A 20688-nucleotide genomic window follows, 5' to 3' on the forward strand; every position below is an offset into this window, starting at 1 on the left:
CTCCTATTTTGTCAGAGGTGGAATCCTAATATGCATTAGTACATATAAGAGTTGTGTCTGCTGTAACATGCCAAGTTCCTTGGGGTAGAGATTATGTTCTTCACTATTGAATGTATCATCTCTGATCTCAGACCAGCTAGAAACACAGTGAGATTTTTTATTTTGATTTTATTTTTTACTGGCACATTTTATCTTCATAAACACAAGTTGGGAAAAATCACGTCAATCAAAATATCAAGCTGCAAAAAAGATTCTATGGACATTGTAGATAGTCTGTGGTATAGGCCTCGAAAGCCAGGTTGATTACACAGAGTAAATTGAAATTCTTCTTTGCAATTCTGTATTCTGTTTTCAGAAATGCCAGGGCAATTACGTGTCCTTGATTTGCATAAACAAGTATAGCATTCATGCATACAAAGGAACATTTGTAAGAGGAATAATTACAATGACATACCAAAATAAGATATTTGGTAGGGCATCGGGTATTATGAAAAAGTCAGCCTAATACAGCATCTTTATTCTATGTATCTACTAGTCACTGTAGATACAATAAAACTCAGAAATAATCATGTGCATTGAGCCAGACCTTTGGTGTAGAAGATATCAGTTCAAATTATTGCAATTCTATGAAGTCAAATTTCACTAAAAGTGAGGTCTTACTTCAACTGGTAGTGCTACCAGCTCTGTCTTAGATACCTACATTGGACACATGCTTTAGAAAGACCTACTTCTTTGCAGGTAGTGTTTCCTTGGGATCAAAAGTCACAATGGCCCAGGACTGTAGCACTGTGGTGGAGCTGGAAACTGGTCATGGAGTAGGCTATGGAATGCCTGCCTCTGCCATTCAAGAATCATTAGTCAAAACAAAGGAAAGTTCTTCTTTTCTTATGCTGCATTCTGAATGTATTATTTATCTTTTGGTCAATACAATACATTACAATACATTTGTTTTCTATTCCATGTGCAAATCACTGAGACTTATGTGGTGTCTTTAGTGCCTATCTGATAGACAAAAAACCCTGTTTCCTATGCAGTTTCTGCTTTTAGGTCAGAAACTACTCCCCTTTGTTTTTATTATTTTTATTTCTTTTAGTTAAGGTACATATTTCTATTTATCCATTTGGGCAGATTCTATTGTATTAGGTTATTTTTTACTTTTAATGTTCTTGATCCCATCCCTTGAAGAGGGAAAGAAAGATTTTTAAATTACTTCTGCTTCAGTCTCTTAAACTACTGGCCCATGGGAATTCCACAGTGCCATCTACTGCAAGGTACTAGAATAACTGATAAGGCACCACTATTTTTCCAGTTGATCTTACCTTCCTAAGTTGTTTCAAGGTCTCTCTTCTGCTCAGATTCCAGCATATTTTGTTACCATGCCAGTTTCTCTGGCTTTCTTTTGTGCTGTACTTGTGGTCATAGCATTGCACTATTTGTTTTCAACCCTAATTTTACCATTCATATTATTATTTTTTTTGTGGGTAGGTGCGGTAGAGCCATATTGGTTTCTGAGGCATGACTATCCCCACTGCCAGTTCACTGGCATCATCTTTCCTTCAAGGAGACCTCGAGAAAATTCCCTTTAGAGTCTGCCCATGATGATTGTTCATTGGCTAGAGGGTGAGGTGAGAGATTCAAACCAAAGCACTAACATCCTTCCTGAGGGAGCCAAATATGCTGTCTCTGCAGCTTCTGCTGGCTTTGGAAGCAAGAGATCGGGAAAGAGAAATATACTGCTACTCACTTTGAAAGTGCTAGAGCGGAGCCTGCATTGACTGACAATTCTAGGATGGCATGGTACAGCTCAATACTTAGAATGGATCAAAGCAACCAAGGTTCACAACATTGTGGCTTTTTTTCTTTGACACTATGAGCTGTTTCATTAAGATAAGATCTGGAAGCCCAGTGCTTCAGTGGGATACAAGTGGACTGTAGAGGCCTTGAATTAATACTCTATCATGGTCAGATTTTCAGCTTTTGTTTTTGTTTTAGGGAAACATTAAGATTCAGGGAGACATGGTAAGAAATGTTTATCAGTTAACACGATCACCATCTGACTTAATGTAAACCAATATTTGAAATAAAGTGGGGTTTTTTTGTTTGTTTGTTTGTTTTTCAGTATCTAAACAGTTTTAATATGTTAGAACAAAATTTCAAAAAATTAATTGCTGATATCTTCAGGCTCCATATACTCAGGAAATTATTCTGTCCTACATAGTTCTGCTGATAGGTATATCAAGGAAGCTTCACCTTTGACCATGCAGTTTGTAGCTAGAGAGGCACTTACCTAACACTTGCCCACTATCTGGCTGGATTGTATTGAGCAGAATGCTTTTTACTGCAGCTGTCAGTGGCTGTAGTCTAAAAACCTCTGTAGAATAACAAAAAGGAAAAGGAATAGAATGGGGAACACATTAGGCTGCAAAACACAGTATCCCTCCAAGCCAAAATAAGGTATATTTATTCCCTAGACCACTTATCACCTCAGATTTGATTGATTATTAATCATATTAGAGGGTTAATAAATAATTGTGCATATTACACAAACCGAGAAAAGAGAATGAACCCTGTTTATCAATGTATTTGTTTCTTTAAATTACAGGCTGTTGTGTACACACAAATATTTTAACACTGGTGTACGCTTGACAATTCCAGGCAGGAAGATTTCCTTCATAACTATAAATAGATCTGTAGCCTGTTAAGCATTAGCACAGTCATTAACATGTTATGTTTATTCTCTGATCAGAAAACAGATCTACCTACCCATGCCAAAAAGACATCAATATTTCTAAAATTAGTCAGGGAGGTCAGTAATCCTTTAATAGCACTGTTAAAAATTGGCATCCTAATTAAGTTATGAATTACAAAAGCTCTTTGAAGCTGGAACTACTTGCTTAAGGAGCAAACAGAGATATAAGGAGAAGTTCTTTATTGAATCTCAATTCCTTTCTATATAAGTAATGCCCAGGAATCTAGAGTAAGGATTGATCCGAGCTACACCAGTATCTTGAGAGCTTTTTTGCTGGTTAGTAGGTAACCTACAGAAACAATTTTAAGTGTGGTTTTATTTTATTTCTGTATTTCTGTTTTGTTAGTTGAGTAAGAGGGAATTAATTCCTTACTTGCACTTAAGTTGTTTTTGTTTTATTTTGTTTGTTCCATGGAAAAGGCAGTTGGCAAACCACTGAGAAATGTTAGCAGAATTAGAGTATTCCTCAACGTGGGGTACTGGACTGTGCCTGCAATGACCAACATTTTCAAGAAATACTCAAAGTTACTGAGGAGGCAGTGAGATGGTTCCCTGCTAAGCAGTATAGAGGTGAGTCTGGCAGTGCTGCTATTAGTGAGTGCTGTAGAAAAAGGGGGCCTTACCACGGTTATCTGCAGAGTGGGACAGTGTCTTCAGTGCCTGAGCCCTGATGGTCACTCATAGATTTCTAGCACACACAGAGGAAACTGGCCAGTGTGACCCCATTTACCACAATCCTAAAACATTTTTTCAAAACATTTTTTTAAATATTAAATCACAGCTCTCTTCTCCCAGACAAGGGATCCCCTTGGAGCCCTGACGGTCCACCTCTGCAATTAACCCAGAGTGTCCAGAAAGCTCACTCAAGCTCCCCACTTTTCAGAGAAGTGTAACATCTCATTGGGTTGGGGGCTATCTTCTCGTGCAGAAATGACCCCCTGGGCATATGCTCAGTTCATATTTACCTGATCTATTAAAGGCAAAAGCATTTCTGACAAGAACAGTAATTACAAGAATGTAATATTCATTTCTACAGAAGGTACGGTGTCTGCATGCCTGGGAAAGGCCCAAGATGCTTACAGCATTTCTATTTTCCATGCTGTGGTGAATTTGGAACCTTTACACAGCTTAAGACAGAATAAATTTCACTCCAGCACAAATCTCTTGATCATTTCTCCTTCAAATGTGGGAAAACAACACTGAGAATGTGGAAAGTGTAGAGCACATCATAAATCCATGGACACAGGAACTCAGAAAGCTGCATAAGGCACATAAGGTCTGCTATAAAGGAAGCACTGTGCTTTCATATTATTTTCTGTTTAAAATCTACATGTGTGGTTTGGGACAAAGGTCTTTTAGTGTGGAAGAAAGAAGGTTCAGTGTTGTTTTTTTTTTTTTTTTTCCTTCTTCTTTCCTAAAGAGAGTTACATCTCTGAAGAGACAGTGGAGAGATGTGCTCCAGTCACTAGCATACGCTGCTGTGGGAAAGGTGAAATGTTTGAAACCACAGAAATAATGCAGAGGAGAACTCTGCACCCAGGATATAGTTCGTGCCTGAATAACCAACAGGTGTTTAAGCAAAGAGAAAGGTTTGAATGCTGGCTGTCATTTGGTGAGTTTCACTATTGTTTTCTAATCCTAAAATTAGGGTGCTTTGAGGAAATCTTCCTCCACCACCCAATCCTAATAGAAACTATAGTCTTTTTCCTCACTCTTTTTTTCAGAAAGTTAGAGTAACCCCAACATTCTCACTGTGTAGCTGCTTCTATCTCAGTAGCAGTACCAGAAAAACCACCTGCAAGTTCCTACTGCTGCTTTAGAAAAGAAGCTGAAGAAGAGTTTATATATCTGTGTTGCCAGGCTTCTTAGGGCATGTGGCTCTGTTTCACAGAATCTGGGAAACCTTCTGTTTTCCTTTTTTCTTCTTCATATGCTCAACATGCCTACCATTTTTGCTGTCACAGATGGAATGCAAAATTAAAATCTCCAAAGGGCTTTAAATACACATAATCTAGACAATCTAAAAACAAATTGTAGATGAGTCATCTGTTTAATAGAAGAAGTCAAATCATCAGCATCAGCTGTCACAATAAATGCTATCAACTCTATTTTTGCCAGTATATGTTCTATATTAGGGACAGACATAGAAGTTGAATTTTGCAATTCACATTCACTGTGCTTACTAAAGCAGCAGAGTTTAGGTGGGGCTTATCCACCCTCTCTTTCAATCTTTGCACAGTGGATTTCTTTCCATAGCCCAAAGAGTCACCCTGTGCTCCCTTGATAGTTAGAAAGTGGGAAGTTTAGAGACACATTTTAGTTGTCTACCTTCAGATGGGGTAGATGATGCCCTAGACACCACTAACCATACTGACTTGACCCTGACTGTAAACGCAGCCCAGTCTGACCCGTTCAGTTATGGTCTTCGATACTGCAGCCAGCCACATGTGGATGTCCTCACCCTTTCGTACCTGAAGCAAACGAGGTATAGTTCTAACAGCACTGCTGGCTGCAGAATCACGCAACTTCTATTCTGTTGTAAAGTTAAATTAGAGGTACCCAGAGTTTCAAGGATGATGAAGCCCAAGTTTTGTCCTCATTCACACTGATGAAACCTCAGAGATGGTTCCCAACACATCTGTGGAATAGCAGAACACTGGAATGAATGGAAAAAAAAGTGCTCTTACCACAAATGCAGTAGGACATTATGCAAATGGCTTTCTAGCACCTTTCCTGAAAACATACCTCAGAATATATTCTCACCTACCCTGTGAAACTGTTAAAGGAGTATCAGAAGGACTACTATATCTACAGTACGGGGTGAATGAGCTTGAGAACCCACTGACTTCCACGAGGACAAAACAGCCTGAAGTTGAGGTTGTTTTAGAAGCAATATAGGCTGACTTCATTAGAAGAAATAAGATTCACATCATCTTTGGCATACCTTTTTTACCTGAATTCACCTTAAATTTCATTATATTAAATTTTCCTCCTTTCCTTGTATAAATGCACTTTTTATTAATTCAAAGAAGTACTTTCAAAACTACATGTCTACAGCATAGTCTCTAACACAAGACTTCTAATCTAGATAAATCTGCACAGTGTACAGTATACATACCTGATGGTAAATCTTTGTTAGATTGTGTGGTGGAAAGGAAAAGTAAGATAATATTTTCCTCTAGGTAGGCTTGCTGAGATGCAATGAATTTCAAGAGTTAATATTGCTTTAGGAGAAATTGATTTTTGCTTGTGGCACAAATATGCAGAAATGTCCAAGTGCAACTAGAGCTAAAATTACATGAAAGATTAATCAAATTCATGGAAATCACACAGACTGTTTCACTGTGCTTTATGTAGCTGTTCTACAGCACTGCAAATTGCAGAGCAGTGAGGTAGCTTGCATGTGGCTACTGCTGCTCCTGTAGGCTGCCATGGGGGAACAATTGCTCTTGTCTGCTCCATAAACGTGGGTTTTGACAAACTGGAAGACTGTTGAAAAACTAGGTTTGTTGTTCAAAGAGTTTTGTCTGTGCTTTCTTTCATGCCTGACCATTTATATTTCAGCATTATAACCACCCCAATAATATCTCCCTTTGTGACAAGCAAAGTCCTTAGTAGGCTCCAAGGAGGATCTATGAGAAGCCCCCATGTCATAAGACTTAGATACCAGTAGCAGCCATTTTACACCCCGTTCCATGTACTCAGGCTCCCTGGGGTCCTTCTGCAGATGCTGCTAGAAGCAGTTAGTTGCCTCGCTTCCTTCTCTGTATCAGACTCTTGAGAATCCTATAACCCAGTTGTCTATTCAAGAAGCCCAGGGATGCAGCAAACTTATCCAGCTCAGCTCAGTTCCAAAAAGCGGATTCTCCTAAATAATGTCTGCATTTGAATTCTCAGCAAAGAGATAAATAAAAGCCTTTGCACAGCTGTGAGGGTGGTACCAATTTTTTTGACATATAGAATGACCTGACTGTTCTCCATAGTGACATTTCATCTGTTTCAAGAGGTTTGTAATAAAGTGCTCCAGTAAACCAAACTCTCACCCCAAATTTCTACACGTCTGGGTTTTGAAAAAAGCACAGTGGTGGTATAGATGTCAGGAAGAGATTTATTCATCCTCAATGATATTGGATTTGAAAGCACTTGCAGAAACTTCAAGATTCACCATTAAGATGATGATGTTCACTTACATGTAAAAAGCTATCACCACAGGGCAGATAATGAGATCATTAATCATAGAATCATAGAATATCCTGAGTTGGAAGGGACCTATAAGTATCATTGAGTCCAACTCCTGGCACCACAGAGGTCTACCCAAGAATTCAGACCATGTGACTAAGTGCAAAGTCCAAATGCTTCTTAAAAGCCGACAGGTTTGGTGCAGTGACTGCTTCCCTGGGGAGCCTGTTCCAGTGTGCAACAACCCTCTCAGTGAAGAACCTCTTCCTTATGTCCAGCCTGAACCTCCCCTGACACAGCTTGACACCATTCCCATGGGCCCATCACTGGTCACTAAAGAGAATAGATTGGTGCCTGCCCCTTCACTGCCCCTCATGAGGAAGCTGTAGACCGCGATGAGGTCTCCCCCTCAGCTTCCTCTTTTCCAGGCTGAACAGGCCAAGTGACCTCAGCCACTCCTCGTACATCTTCCCCTCTAGGCCCTTCACCATCTTTGTAGCCCTCCTCTGGACACTCTCCAACAGTTTTACATCCTTTTTGTACTGTGGTGCCCAGAACTGCACACAGTACTTGAGGTGAGGCCGCACCAGCGCAGAGTACAGAGGGACAATCACTTCCCTCGACCGACTAGCAATGCCATGCTTGATGCACCCCAGGATACAGTTGGCCCTCCTGGCTGCCAGGGCACACTGTTGGCTCATATTCAGTTTGCTATCAACCACAACCCCCAGATCCCTCTCTGCAGGGCTGCTCTCCAGCATCTCATTGCCCAAGATAAGATATTAAGGTAGAGTACTTGGGATATCAGTCTCTTTACAACAGCTGTACCTACATACATATGTTCACCTACACACATGTACAGCATCTTCTGTGACAAAGTGTCTTTAATTCTGTGGAAAATCAACACGGGAGTCTATGTCAAACAAATGTCACACATGCAGACTTTTCTAAATGTTAACGTACGCTTTTATTGCATTGTGTGTAAAGAGAGAAACAAACAAAAAAAATATACAGTGTATCTAAAATTCTTCCTTAAAATCTAGGCAGATTCCAGCAGGCACCTCAAACCTGTGTTAGCACTACAAGCTACAGGAGACAGGGGGTTGTATTGAAAAATTTTGTTCTACTATACCATGTAATAAACAGCTCTTTAAAAAAACCTCTTCTGGTTACTGGCAGTGTAGGTAGGAGAGCTAACCTCGCACCTACTGGAACTCTCTCAAGTCCATGGAAAGAATATCACTGATTTTACTCTGGAACTGGCTTTAAAAGCGCGCATATCTTACACAAAATCAACGAAGTTGCCTTTCTGTGAAATAAGATTACAAATATTGTCAAAATCTTCTGAATAGACCTGGCTTATTTTTCATTGAAATCATGCCCATCAAATATCTGAAGACATCTTTTCCTGTGCTGAACTTTGTTATTCCTAGAATTCACAGTTAACCCCTATTAAGAATTACTATATTTCCTATAAATTCTCAGGAGTAAACATATTTTTTCCTAAAACTGTTACCAGGTTATCATAGTTTACTGTCCTCTGTGTTTTTCCAAGGAATCTTTGGGATCCTGTATGGAAAAGTACAGTGTGTTACATACGGAAACATGTTTGCAGCATATACTGGGCTTAGAAACTTCCATAGCTTGGAAACTTCATGACAATGAAGGATTTATTCTATAATCAATAGAAATATTACATCCTTCTAAGAATCTACCTTCAACCTAAACCCTGAAATAAGCATTGATGTAGGCCCTTTGGATTTATAAGGGGAGTGAATTTTCTGCTCAAACAAATGCCCAGCATTAAAATCTCCATCTTGAAAGGACAGCCTGAGTTTTAATAGGCATTTCAGTGCCAAGACATGTCAGTCAAATTATTATTGGCTCTAGCTACACTCTCACAAGCTGTTACATTCTTTACCTGCAGGAGAGTGGCACTCAAAAAGGTGCAAAATTCTTTTTTGCTTTTGAAAACACCAATGAAAGTTAAAAAAAAAAAAAATCACACAACTGAAAAACTCTGATCTACACACAAGGAGAGTAGACACACAAAATTCAGTGGGAACTGTCCTTTTAGAGCTAAATTAAGTCCACAAAGCCAAATTATTTCATAATTAATGTGACAGTCCTTAAAAATATTTGAGTCCTGACACAAACTGAAATGGACATGAGGTTTAGCCTTATTACTCCTGTTACCACACACGTGTGTGTGTACGTACAGTATTACATTATGTTGCACAAGTCACAAGACTCTCAGGCTTGCTCTTATCCCTGCTCCCACTTTTCTAAATCATAACTATGTCTTGCAAATAAAATTAATCTCACTGAAGTATTACATAATTCATATATTCCCAGGATGAAAATTTTCTTTAGAGAAAATGAATTACATTAGTAAGAAGTGGCGTGGGGGAGAGAGAGAGGGTAGGGGAAATCAGAGTTGTTATTTTTAGATTATAATGTTTTGAAATGTGATCTATCCTTTAGTCTAAGATTTCCCAGCTGCCCTGTCTTCTTTTTTTCTACTTCTCTTCCTTTTCTTTTCTCTTTTCTCTTCTTTTCTCTTTTCTCTTCTTTTTTCTTTTCTCTTCTTTTCTCTTCTTTTCTCTTCTTTTCTCTTCCTTTTCTTTTCTCTTCTCTTCCTCTTCTCTTCTCTTCTCTTCCTTTCTTTTTTCTTCTCTTCTCTTCTCTTCTCTTCTCTTCTCTTCTCTTCTCTTCTCTTCTCTTCTCTTCTCTTCTCTTCTCTTCTCTTCTCTTCTCTTCTCTTCTCTTCCTTTCTTTTTTCTTTTCTTCTCTCTTCTCTTCTTTTCTTCTCTCTTCTCTTCTCTTCTCTTCTCTTCCTTTCTTTTTTCTTTTCTTCTCTCTTCTCTTCTTTTCTTCTCTCTTCTCTTCTCTTCTCTTCTCTTCTCTTCTCTTCTCTTCTCTTCTCTTCTCTTCTCTTCTCTTCTCTTCTCTTCTCTTCTCTTCTCTTCTCTTCTCTTCTCTTCTCTTCTCTTCCTTTCTTTTTTCTTTTCTTCTCTCTTCTCTTCTCTTCTCTTCTCTTCTCTTCTCTTCTCTTCTCTTCTCTTCTCTTCTCTTCTCTTCTCTTCTCTTCTCTTCTCTTCTCTTCTCTTCTCTTCTCTTCTCTTCTCTTCTCTTCTCTTCTCTTCTCTTCTCTTCTCTTCTCTTCTCTTCTCTTCTCTTCTCTTCTCTAGGGAACTCTTCCCTCAATGGTAAGAGACAGGAGGGAAAATCATATATACACAAAATAACTTTGTCTAGAAACTCCAAAAGAGTGCTTGGCCTTGCAGAAAAGCAGTCCTACATGAGTCTGAGGAGTGGAGACTACGGGGTGTTTTGTGGGGAATCACACTGCTATGTAATTACAGATCTTGTATATGTATAAACAAACTCCACCTTAAGATCAGCAGAGAAAAGGCTTGCTTACTTGTCTGATGGCCAAGAAAAATTAAACTAGAGAAGGCTATAAATAGAATGAAGAATAAAACTGAGAAAAAAACCTGATGGCTGAGAGAAAATGTTCTTCCTTGCAAAAGGGTTAGACTTCGGCTTATAAATATTTCTACATGTGGTATAAGCCTCTTTTTCTTTGGACTTCATAAGAGTTATCATGACACAGATCTTTCCTGTAGAATTTTTAGTCAACCCCTCTGGGCATGCCTCCAAATGAATGCAGAAATAGTTTAATTTCAAGATAATACTCACAGTGTGTTTCAGACAACATGCAAAGACAATGATCAGAAATTCCACCAACAGAAACAGCAAAAAATCCTTGCCTATGTCCTTTTTTTTTAAAAAAAAAAAAAATTAGAAAAATACAGCCTGTTACAGCCACCCACTTCCCTATCTTCCAGAGTTCTCACTGTGACAGTCTGAAAACTTCCAGACACAACTACATCATCTGCTCACAGTTCTCCTGCCTCCTAACTTAGAGCTCGAGCCAGGCAGCAGGAAGCACCTGTAAGTACTTTACATCCACCAGGGACTACCCCTCCCAGCTTGCAGACTTCTCATCTGGTCGAATACAGTCAGGGACCTACTCTTTCCTCCTCAGGTAGCCAGAACCCTGGCCAGGGCGCTTGTAAGCAGCCACAGCTCATGAGATGAAGGCATTTCCTTTCTACCATAAAACGCTTCATTTGCCATCACAGTCTTTTTCTCCATCGGGTATGGCTGGCAATGGATGTTTGCTCATCTCACCCTTCCTCCTCTACTCCCTCCTATTCTCCACCACCCTGACACATGCTAAGCCCCAGGAGGTTTCACAGGAAGGAAGAAGGAGTTTTTACATTGTCTGAGAAGGGTTTATAAACTGCCCTTCTGGCACAGAGCTGGCGTCAGGACATTGTTTAGCTTCAAGTCTGGACTAGAGGAATAGGCACAATGAAGTTAGATGTTATTGGGTGCTTCACAATGAGTAAATTAGTCTACACTACATTAAGCAGCACATCATCACAGCTGCAATTCTCTCTCCCTTCCTCTCTGACTTTGACTATGCCAGGTAATATCCCAAAAGCAATAGAAAAATGCCAAATGTACTTTGGATTATTCCATGTTTACTGCATAACACAGTCTGTGGAAACAGAGCTGGAGCCAGAGCCAGAGATGAGACTACCAATAACATAGCTCAGATTGGAGACAGGACTGGAAACAGGACTACAACACAGACCTGGTGTCCATCCTGGAAATTCAGTCAGCAGCTCAGGACAGCAAGAGATAGGTCCATCTATAACATCAGTCAGGCAATCTGGAGGCCAAGGACTGAGCTTAATGGAGCTTGTGGGCCAGTAGGCTGAGGTTGCATGGGTGGAGGCAGTGGGTAAGGCTGGTCAGGGCAACTAAGGGTTTTTGGTGCACTTAAGGCACTGACCCCTGTAACAGAGCTTGTAATGTGAGGGAATTACTACCCTTTAGTAACCTAGTAGTAGTCTGCCCAGTTGCTCAACACATCTCAGCACACAGTCTTAAAGGGATGGCCACTCAAGGGATTGATAAGGTCTGTATGTAGATCCGTATATTAAATTTCCAGACAGCAGTTGCCATGCAGATAGTTAATGCCTGTTCAGCTACCTCCACTCACTAATCCACAAGTATGCATGTCAAAACCTACTATCTTTACACAGACACACAGATCAATAGGATAGATAAATCATATATCATGGCATCTCCAACACCTTGCCTCTTTTAAGAATAAAGCTGCAAATGGAATATGGACATTTGCAGAAGCTTGGAAATTAAAGCCTTTAAATTAGGTTCCCTGACCCTTTATCCTGGGCTTTGAGATCAGCATATCTAACACATTGACTGGTTCCTTGAAGCCACTGGGAAAAAAGCATTGGTTGCTTTTGTTTGGGTTCAGCTAGAGCTCTTTGTAATACTCGTGGCTATATTAATCATTCAAAGCAGTCAGAATGTTCTCCTTTTTAAAAAAAATAATCCATGATATAGCACCATCAGATGCTCCTGCATGCCTGTCTGAAGGCACTGTGTCTCTGCCTGGAGAGACACTCATAGCCCTGTTTTTTTAACATCTTTAACAGTAGTATTGTCTCTCTGCTCTGCCGCAGCCTAAACATAGCTTTGCAATCTAAATACAAAGTTCTGCTTTGGTACAACGAGACATTTAAAGTTTTAATCTTAAACTTCAAGTCTGAAAACAAACAAACAAAAAAAACAACTCGTGTAACCAGTGCCATTTTGAGTCAGAACCACTCTTGCTGCAATGTGTTCTATTTTATAAATCCCAGTCCTTGAGGGCAAACAGCTAATTGTTTAAATGGTGTTGTGCAAATATTCTAGAGGTGAACAATCCCCCAAACACCTGCTGCTGTAGTTAATGCCTGTGCATTTACTTCTAGCCATAACATGCATATGTATAATCTCTGTCTGTGAAGAAACATTATGGAAGAAGTTAAAAAAAAATAAAAAAAAAAAAAAGGAAGAATGTTTAAACCACCTTCTTCTAGCTTTTCTTTACCAAAAAGACAAAAAGAGAATGTGCAGATAAGCATGACCTCAGAGCAAATGGTGACAGGATTTCATTTATTTTTACATACTCATGTGGGAGAAGATGCATACATAATCAAGAGGTTCTATTTTGTATGGAAAAATGGCCATGCAACGACAGGACAATAAATCACTTGCAGCCTTGACAATTTTCTGCCAACAAGATTTATTATAAAGCAGCCCACTGGTTGTGCTGTTTGCCTCCCACATGGACTAAGGAATCCTTTAGAGCCATGAGGATCAAAATGAGCACGGCAATGCCTGTCCAACAACAGAGCTGTTGGCCATTCTTGTTTGCTGTCCTCCCCTCTGGCACCAGCTTGCTCGGGTGCCTCACACCTTTTGAAAGCATCCCACAAATGGCTTGGAGCAATAAGCAGGAGCAGAAACTAGTTCTTTCACAAGCCTGAGATGGCAGTTTATGCCCAGAAGCAAAAGAACTGATAAACCTCATAATACTTTAACCTCACAAGTTAACTGCAGGTATTATTCCCACTAAAGCACTTAATCCTACCCAGACTCTCAAACTGTTTGCCTCCATGTCCCACAGCAACAAATTCCACTGGTTGATTAGATGCTGCTTTAAAGTATATTGCCTTTCAAGTGCCCTAAAGGCAGTCTACATTTTACCATGTTGAACCAGCATGTTAAGATAAACAGAAGTGCCCAGTTAATTGTAACCTAGTCAGCTCTCATCCTGTGGAATGAGAGCTGGCCTAGTAACAAAGAACACCTAATCACAAGGATGTTCTTTGGTTTATGATGCTAGATTTCAGACTATGGAGATTAGGCCTGAGGTTCCACCATCTTAGATGGATGCGAGAAAGAATAAGGTATGTGAGGCCAGGTTTCTGAAGTGGCCTACTCCTTATTCCTGGGGAGGGAAGGTTAGTAGGACCACAGTGCTATTTTGGAGGACTCACCACTTTAAACAACAGCTGAAATCCAGAAGTTTTCTCTCTCTATCAAAACCAAAAAAAGAATATTATCATAAATATATTTTTCTTTCACAGGCAAATCAGCATTCACAATAATCAGTATAGCTGGACCTGTTCTGTTAAGCAGGAGCATTGCAATGGTAGTTTAAAAATTTAGAATCATGCATGTCAAGTCCTTCATTACATCTCCTGCTTATTCTTTACTCAGGTTAGGATGACAACCTCTTAGATGTCTGTAGAAAAACACAAACATTCAGCAGTATTCTTTGTGCCATGCATTTTAACGTTAAAAATATGAGTTCCATGAAAAGAGTTCTTAATTGGAACATGTTATTTTAAAATAACCTTGTATCAGGAAACCACTCCTAAATTTTGAATGGAATTTATGTAAAGTTTAGAGGCTGGCGGTAGCCCAAAACAGGTTAAAACTACTCTGTTTTAAAGCTTGGTAAAACTTGTTTTATTTGAAAAGAAAAAAAAAAGTCAACATAGATTTTTTTTTTCGTTTTGTTTTTACTTTTTCTGTTTGTCAGAGATTAGAGGGCCTGGAAATGAATAAACAAATGATCACATTGAAATGAGACACCAGAGAGGCACACAAGAGGCTGACCAAATAACTTCAGTATTGATGATAGCCTATAGGTTGGGACTGTCAGCTGGGACATTTAAAAAAAAAAAAGAAAAAGATTTAAACTTCTGTTAAATCATTCTGTACCAACACAGACAAGTGCCCTAAGTGGACAGTTCCTAGCTGTCTCAAGGTGTCTTTGCACGTGAGTGTGAAAATGTTTTACATGGTCTTTTAGTTTTCCTTGGCCTAGTCACTGTACAAGAATCTTGCCTGAACCTCAAACACTTTCATAGGATGAAGCACTTATCTTTCTGATGTTGAAAGCTGTGCACTTTTAAAGCTCTATCTTCTGAAAATGTTGACATATGGAATGGCCTGTCTTAGTCCTGTAGAGGATTCTGCTATGTAAATGGGCACTGAAGTAATAAAATCATCAAAACAATGTTAGCTATTCAACAATGAGCTGCCATTTGTTGCCAGAGAAATACTGTGTTGAATGAAACGCATTTAGAAAAACATTACTACAAAGGGAAAATATGAGTAATCAACCTAAAGCAATGAGCCATGGAAGTTTGTTTTATGAAATGTCTTCCGGACTGTCTCAAACCATTAGACATGCTGACAGAGATACCAGAGATGTTTTCTGTTATTTCTTATGTAGACGGTTTGAACTGTATATTCATCACCCCAAAGCTATACCATCTTGGTCTACCTGTCATGTAGTTTTTGAAAGAAGAAGTCTGAATATCAAGAGCGAACCTGAAAGAACTTCATTCCAACCACCACAGTTATGCCTTTTTTTTTTTCTTTTTGTGAATGTATGTCCTTCTCTAGTTCTTCCATATGGCTTACCCTTCCTTGAAGACAGAGGACCTTCTTGCACACTACAGTACATGAAAAGAAGGTCTCAAGGTCCTAGAGAAGGAAAATGACATTTCAGAAGCTTAAGTGGAGCTCTCCAGAATGACCTCCAGCCTGGAAGTCTCTCGTTTTATTAAATTCATAGGCTTGAAATATAACATTGCCTAATTGACTGATGATGAACCAAAAATTCAGTCTGCACATAAGCAGCTTTCTTTACAGTATGAAAGATTCTGCATAGAGGGGTGCAGAGTAACATGCTAGTAGTGTGGACTAGTACAAAATTAACACATTCTCCACCAGGAGAATGACACAAGAAGACCAAGCACAAAAAGAACTGTGCTTCTTCAAAGCATGCCTTTTTCCCTTAGGTGCTTCTGGAGTTACACGACTTTGGTTTTGCTTAGATTGAGAAAATACACAGGAAATCCCATAGAAACACATTGTAGGCTTCATTAGCCTCCTGAATGATTATAATAATCTGAAAATAATAGATTAGGAAGAAAATTATCACCTTAAAAATGAAATTAAGATACACAAACAAGTATGGTCATAGTGGCATTTCATATAAGAAGACAGATACCATTTTGGTCAGCTGCAAGGAATAAGTAATAAGTGCAGCATCATATTCTCCATCCTGTACAGATAAGCAGTACTTACAATAAAAAGACCAAGAGGCCAGAATGCGTGGAAGCTTGAACCGATTGCATTTATTTTGTTGTTGTTGTTTATTTGTTTGTTTTGTTTTGTTTTGTTTCAAGTTTATAGGGTGAGCTGTGAGTTTAACAGAGTACATTTTCAGGTAAAACAGGGAGGCAAAAAGAAATCAGAAGTGGGTATTAGTTCTCAACTGGGCCTGGAGCTTTCTTAATTAGTCAGTCAAAAGACTAGGAAAGTAGAAGAAAACAAACAAGATCAAATTCTCTTACCCTTTGTATCTCATTTGGCTGTGAAAACAGACTGCAAACCACTTATCAAACAATAAAAACACTGTCTCATAGCAAATTGTTTTCTTTCCTTTTCATTTTATTTTTTTCTGTCTTGCTTCAAACCTTCTTAGTTAATTTAGGTGTCAACCTACCTTGTAGAAATGCTGTCAAATTTATGATATTGTTTCCATTAGAGTGTGTACTTTTCCATTTTGCCAACTCTCCTTAATAAGAAATACCATCAGAATTAAAACACTTGAGGGTAGGATTATGTCTAAGTATATCCACTAATTTTGCTCGAGGAAAGTAAACTGCTGTTGTCACTTGATAAGTACTTAATCTGTTACAACAGGATCTTTTACTTTTCTGTAATTCTGCTTTTACTGACTGATGCATATTCTCCTATGACACTTTCCTGAAGAATTTTCCTCCAGCTTTATATACTGCTCTTCAGCTAAGAAAATAACATTCCAGGAATGCAGCTGGTTACAACACATTGCAGGCACAACATATGAGCCCTTACTGAGCCATAGTGTCTGTTCTATAGTGCCATCATACCCTGAGGACCTGCTCTGCCTCCTCTGAAGCAACACAGATGCTAACCCAGATAGCTCTGAGGAAAGATGCGTAGCCTGTTAAAACTAAGCAAAATGAAAAGACACATTCACCTGACCAAATCAGACTGCTTAAATATTCCTAGAAGAGAAATCATACCAAAAGTCAAGTAATTTTAGACCTGATCTCTCTCTTGCACTCAGAGTGCATCTGAACAGAAGGCTTTAGTATGGACTTGCTGTTACTGCCTAACTAGTTGAGTGCTATGGACCAGCTAAATGTTGTTGATAATAAAGACACATATGAAAACACGCAGAGGAAGCTAGTACTTGGAATCATAGATCAAAGGACAGAAGCGCAACTAGATGCATATCCACTATTCAGATCTTTCATTGCTTTTATCTCACTCTCCAAAACCCTTCATTATGGATATCTTCATACTTTTCAGTGGCATGGGAAGTTTGCTGATATCCCAGAAATCCACTGAAAGCACTTCGCTCATTTTTCCTATACTGAGTGGAGCATATCTCATTCAGCCCAAAATTCAGTTATGCCAGATGAAGAATTGTCTCCCAGACAGCTCTGAATGGAGTAAGGCAGCTGAGGGAGAGTGATTATTCCAATATTCTTATTGCACTCATGCATACTTAGTGCCTCATGGTCAGCCTCAGGCATCCAAGAACTATGAGTAAGCACCCTGCTGCCACACAAAATGGCAAGATTTAGTTTCTTTGAAACAGAAAACAATAACAGCGGGTTTTGTGCATGTTCAGTTTTTAACTCCCACTAGCTCACTTGTGACATTTAGTTTTGCCAACTCCTGCAAATTCATAGTAAGTGATCTCTGGCCCCAGGATCCCCACAGGAATTAATTGCACTCTCCTTCAGCCCTATGATAAGTCTGCCACGCCCAAAGAATTCTGTCCTTTGCCTGCACTACACATTCGCTTCAGATCTTCACCTTCTGCCCAAACCTAGGAACGGTAGTTTCCAGAACAGTTCTCTACACCTTACTCAATGCCAAGGCAGAAGTAATAACTTGAGAAGTATTCTGTCCTACTGTCCTGGAATGGAAATTAAATGAGGATGCTGAAGAGAGAAGAGAGAACCGGAGTGTAGACTGACTTTTTTTTTCTTTTCGTGTGTGTGTTTGTGTGCACATGCATGTGTGTGTGTGGTAATGGAGCCAGCTCAGCTGTCCTAAAATGTCAGGTAGTTCCTGTTCCACTCCCGCCCCAGGAAAAAAAAAACATCAGATACTGTCTCTCCCTCACATTCTTGGGTAGCCTGAGCAAAATGAATAGAGGAAGGGATGGCATAGCCTTCTGCAGAAACCCTCACTGACTCCTCTTCCTCAGAAGGCAGCCAGTTGCAAGCGTCCTGTGAAAAGCCAGCTGCAGATTGCAGCTTGGCAGAGCTACCTGACTGTGAGCAGTAGGGGTCAATGACATATGAATAAGGTGAGAGGTTCACCAGCTGGCACTGCTGTTAGAATGAGCTCAGAGCAGGGTGGCTCCAGATGGAAGTAGTTGCTGATGCTATTAATAAATTGTGTGCTTTCTGTCCAACCCTCTCTCAAGCTCCATGCTACTATCCAAATAACAAACCAGACTAGAAAGCAGATTTGGGCTTCTTTGCACAATGCCAGCAATAGAAAGTGAGAGGACTCAACCCTGCAGAGTATTCTTAGCCTAAGGAACCTTCCTGAGCAGCCAAGGAAAGGCACCGTGACCCAAGGCTTTCCTAGCCTTGGCATGCCAGGCATGGCTGAGAAAGAGGCAAGTACCTTGGTCTGAGGCAAATTAATTTAGTCTTGTGGCTGTTCCAGTTCATGCTTTGCCAAGAGGCAGATCTGGTGTAGATGGGAGTATCAGCGTATGGCATAAAGCCAGCTGTGCCATACCCTTCTGTAGGGCTCCGAAGTTGCCATTCAGATTTTATTTGGCTGGGTTACTGTGCCCCAGCTTTGCTAGGCCAGACATCTTTTTTAGATATTAAATTTTACATGTATGTTTTAAATAAATAGCCTGTATTTTAGGAGCACTTAGCCATAAGTATATAAACTGCTCTGAGGTTTACCCCATTGGAATTAGAATGAACCTAATTCATAATTCAGACATCAGGCTAGAAACAGCTCAGCTTCACTCCACGGACCTATAGCTTGATGTCTGAACTGCCCACGAGACGCCCTCTAATCCCAATAGCTGTAACCTAACCTCAGAGTGGTTTCTAAACTTACTAAATAAATATACTTTTTAAAGAGGAATGCACCATATTTATTAGGTTTTTTTTCTCTGTTCAGGCAGACTATCATTTTAGAGCTGTTCCTGTGAGAGAGGCTGTGGAGAGACACAACTATAGTCAAGAAAAATAGCAGAGCATACAGATTCTTTTTTTTTTTTTTGAAAAAGGAAAAATCGACCCTACTCTACTGACATGAACACAGAATATACCTGAAGATACAGATTCTCATGCTGCTGAGGACTACCTCCCATAAGCAGTTATCCATGCAAAATCTCTTCTTACATGGGTAGCCATACTGAATTCAGAATGACAGCCTCCTTCAAGAGGCTCCCAAAGAATGGGCCCAAGCTGTCTCCTCTTGTTCATTCTTCAGTCAACTGTTTTTCTTATGATCACTTGTAGTACTCAGGTAAATAAAAAAGAAATCTTCCCAGTTGAACTGGAGTGAGTGCATTCAGTTTCTCATTAAAGTGTGTGCTCAACTTTCATTCCCACTTTGTGTCAAAATCTTGTTCATTACTAAGAACTATTTTATAAGCATCAATATATGAAGACAGATGAATTTTCAAAGCAGTGTTTTTGCAAGAGGAAGGAATACAGTAATAGCATGAAAGTCTGGCTGTCTGATCAGATCATGGTTTTCAGATTTGATTTTCATTGATAATTTTTCAACTTCACTCAACACCTCATATACTGGAAAAGGGCTGTGCAGCAGGGACTTTTCTGAATGCCTTAATACCACAAACTGTATTTGGTCAGTCTGTCTGCTCTCCATGTGTGCCTGGCTTCACAGCAAATAAATGCCAGAAATAGCATTCCTACAGGATTTCCAGTTCAAAAGCCACAAGAATGCTCTTTCTCATGGTATGGCACTGTGCAATAAAATGGTGTCATCTGGAAAATTACAGTCTTGGAAACAAATGTTTTTTCCCTCTTCACTGATTTAAATCATCTAAAAATAGATGGGTTGTCACACAACTTTTATATTTGTCAGGAGTGCCCCTCATTTCATTCTGTGACAGTACAAGAAATGCAACCCATAACAAGATGGACAGGTCTTCCCAGGGAATCCCCTGGGAATATCTTTTTTTTTTTTTAATTGTGCAAATTAAAAGTAATTCATCAAAGACTGAGAACCCATTCAAGGTCACTTCAAGCAATAGTTTCAGGGAGTATTTATATTAACATAAATTTAGGGGGAGAAGGAAGGAAATGTCATGGACTAAAATTTTCACCAGTTCTTCTTTCTGTTTTCTTAAGTAAGACTTCCTAAGATTAACTCCATACAAATGCAGACTGTCACATTTCTAGGGGGCTGAGAGAAACATCATCTAATCCACCTGCCTAATCAGAACATGCAAGTTACTCTTGACTGATGTTGAGCTCTTGACTTCAGAAACAGGAAGACTACAGGTGATAAATCATGGAAGTATTCAACATAAGAAACCAAAGCTCCTCAATGTTCAGCCAATCAAGAAAGAATCTTTGGGGTTTTTGACTAAGATAAAAGCTCAAAATTATTATGCTGTACTATTTATTATTTAAGGATGATCACCAAAGCATCAAGCCCACTGGTACATTCTTCTCTATCCATTATTTATAACTTCCCTCCTCAAACTACTCATAACAACAGCTCCTCAAAACTTGTGCAACCATTTG

At 39.4% G+C, this 20688-nt stretch overlaps 1 protein-coding gene across 3 annotated transcripts in view; it reads right to left on the reverse strand.

The window, feature by feature from the left end:
• Positions 1–20688, reverse strand: part of KLHL42 (kelch like family member 42) — a 91974-nt gene that overhangs the window by 25903 nt on the left and 45383 nt on the right. For 2 of the 3 annotated variants that reach the window (XM_083819503.1, XM_083819502.1), the window contains exon 8: positions 5214–5405. The gene's annotated coding sequence lies outside the window, so the exon portion shown is untranslated. Of the gene's footprint in view, positions 1–2287; positions 5406–20688 lie in introns of those variants that run through there. The other variant, XM_083819499.1, reaches the window with a different exon arrangement.

Source organism: Anser anser (assembly GCF_964211835.1).
Source record: "Anser anser genome assembly, chromosome: 1".
In the NCBI taxonomy this organism is placed as follows: Eukaryota; Metazoa; Chordata; class Aves; order Anseriformes; family Anatidae; genus Anser; species Anser anser.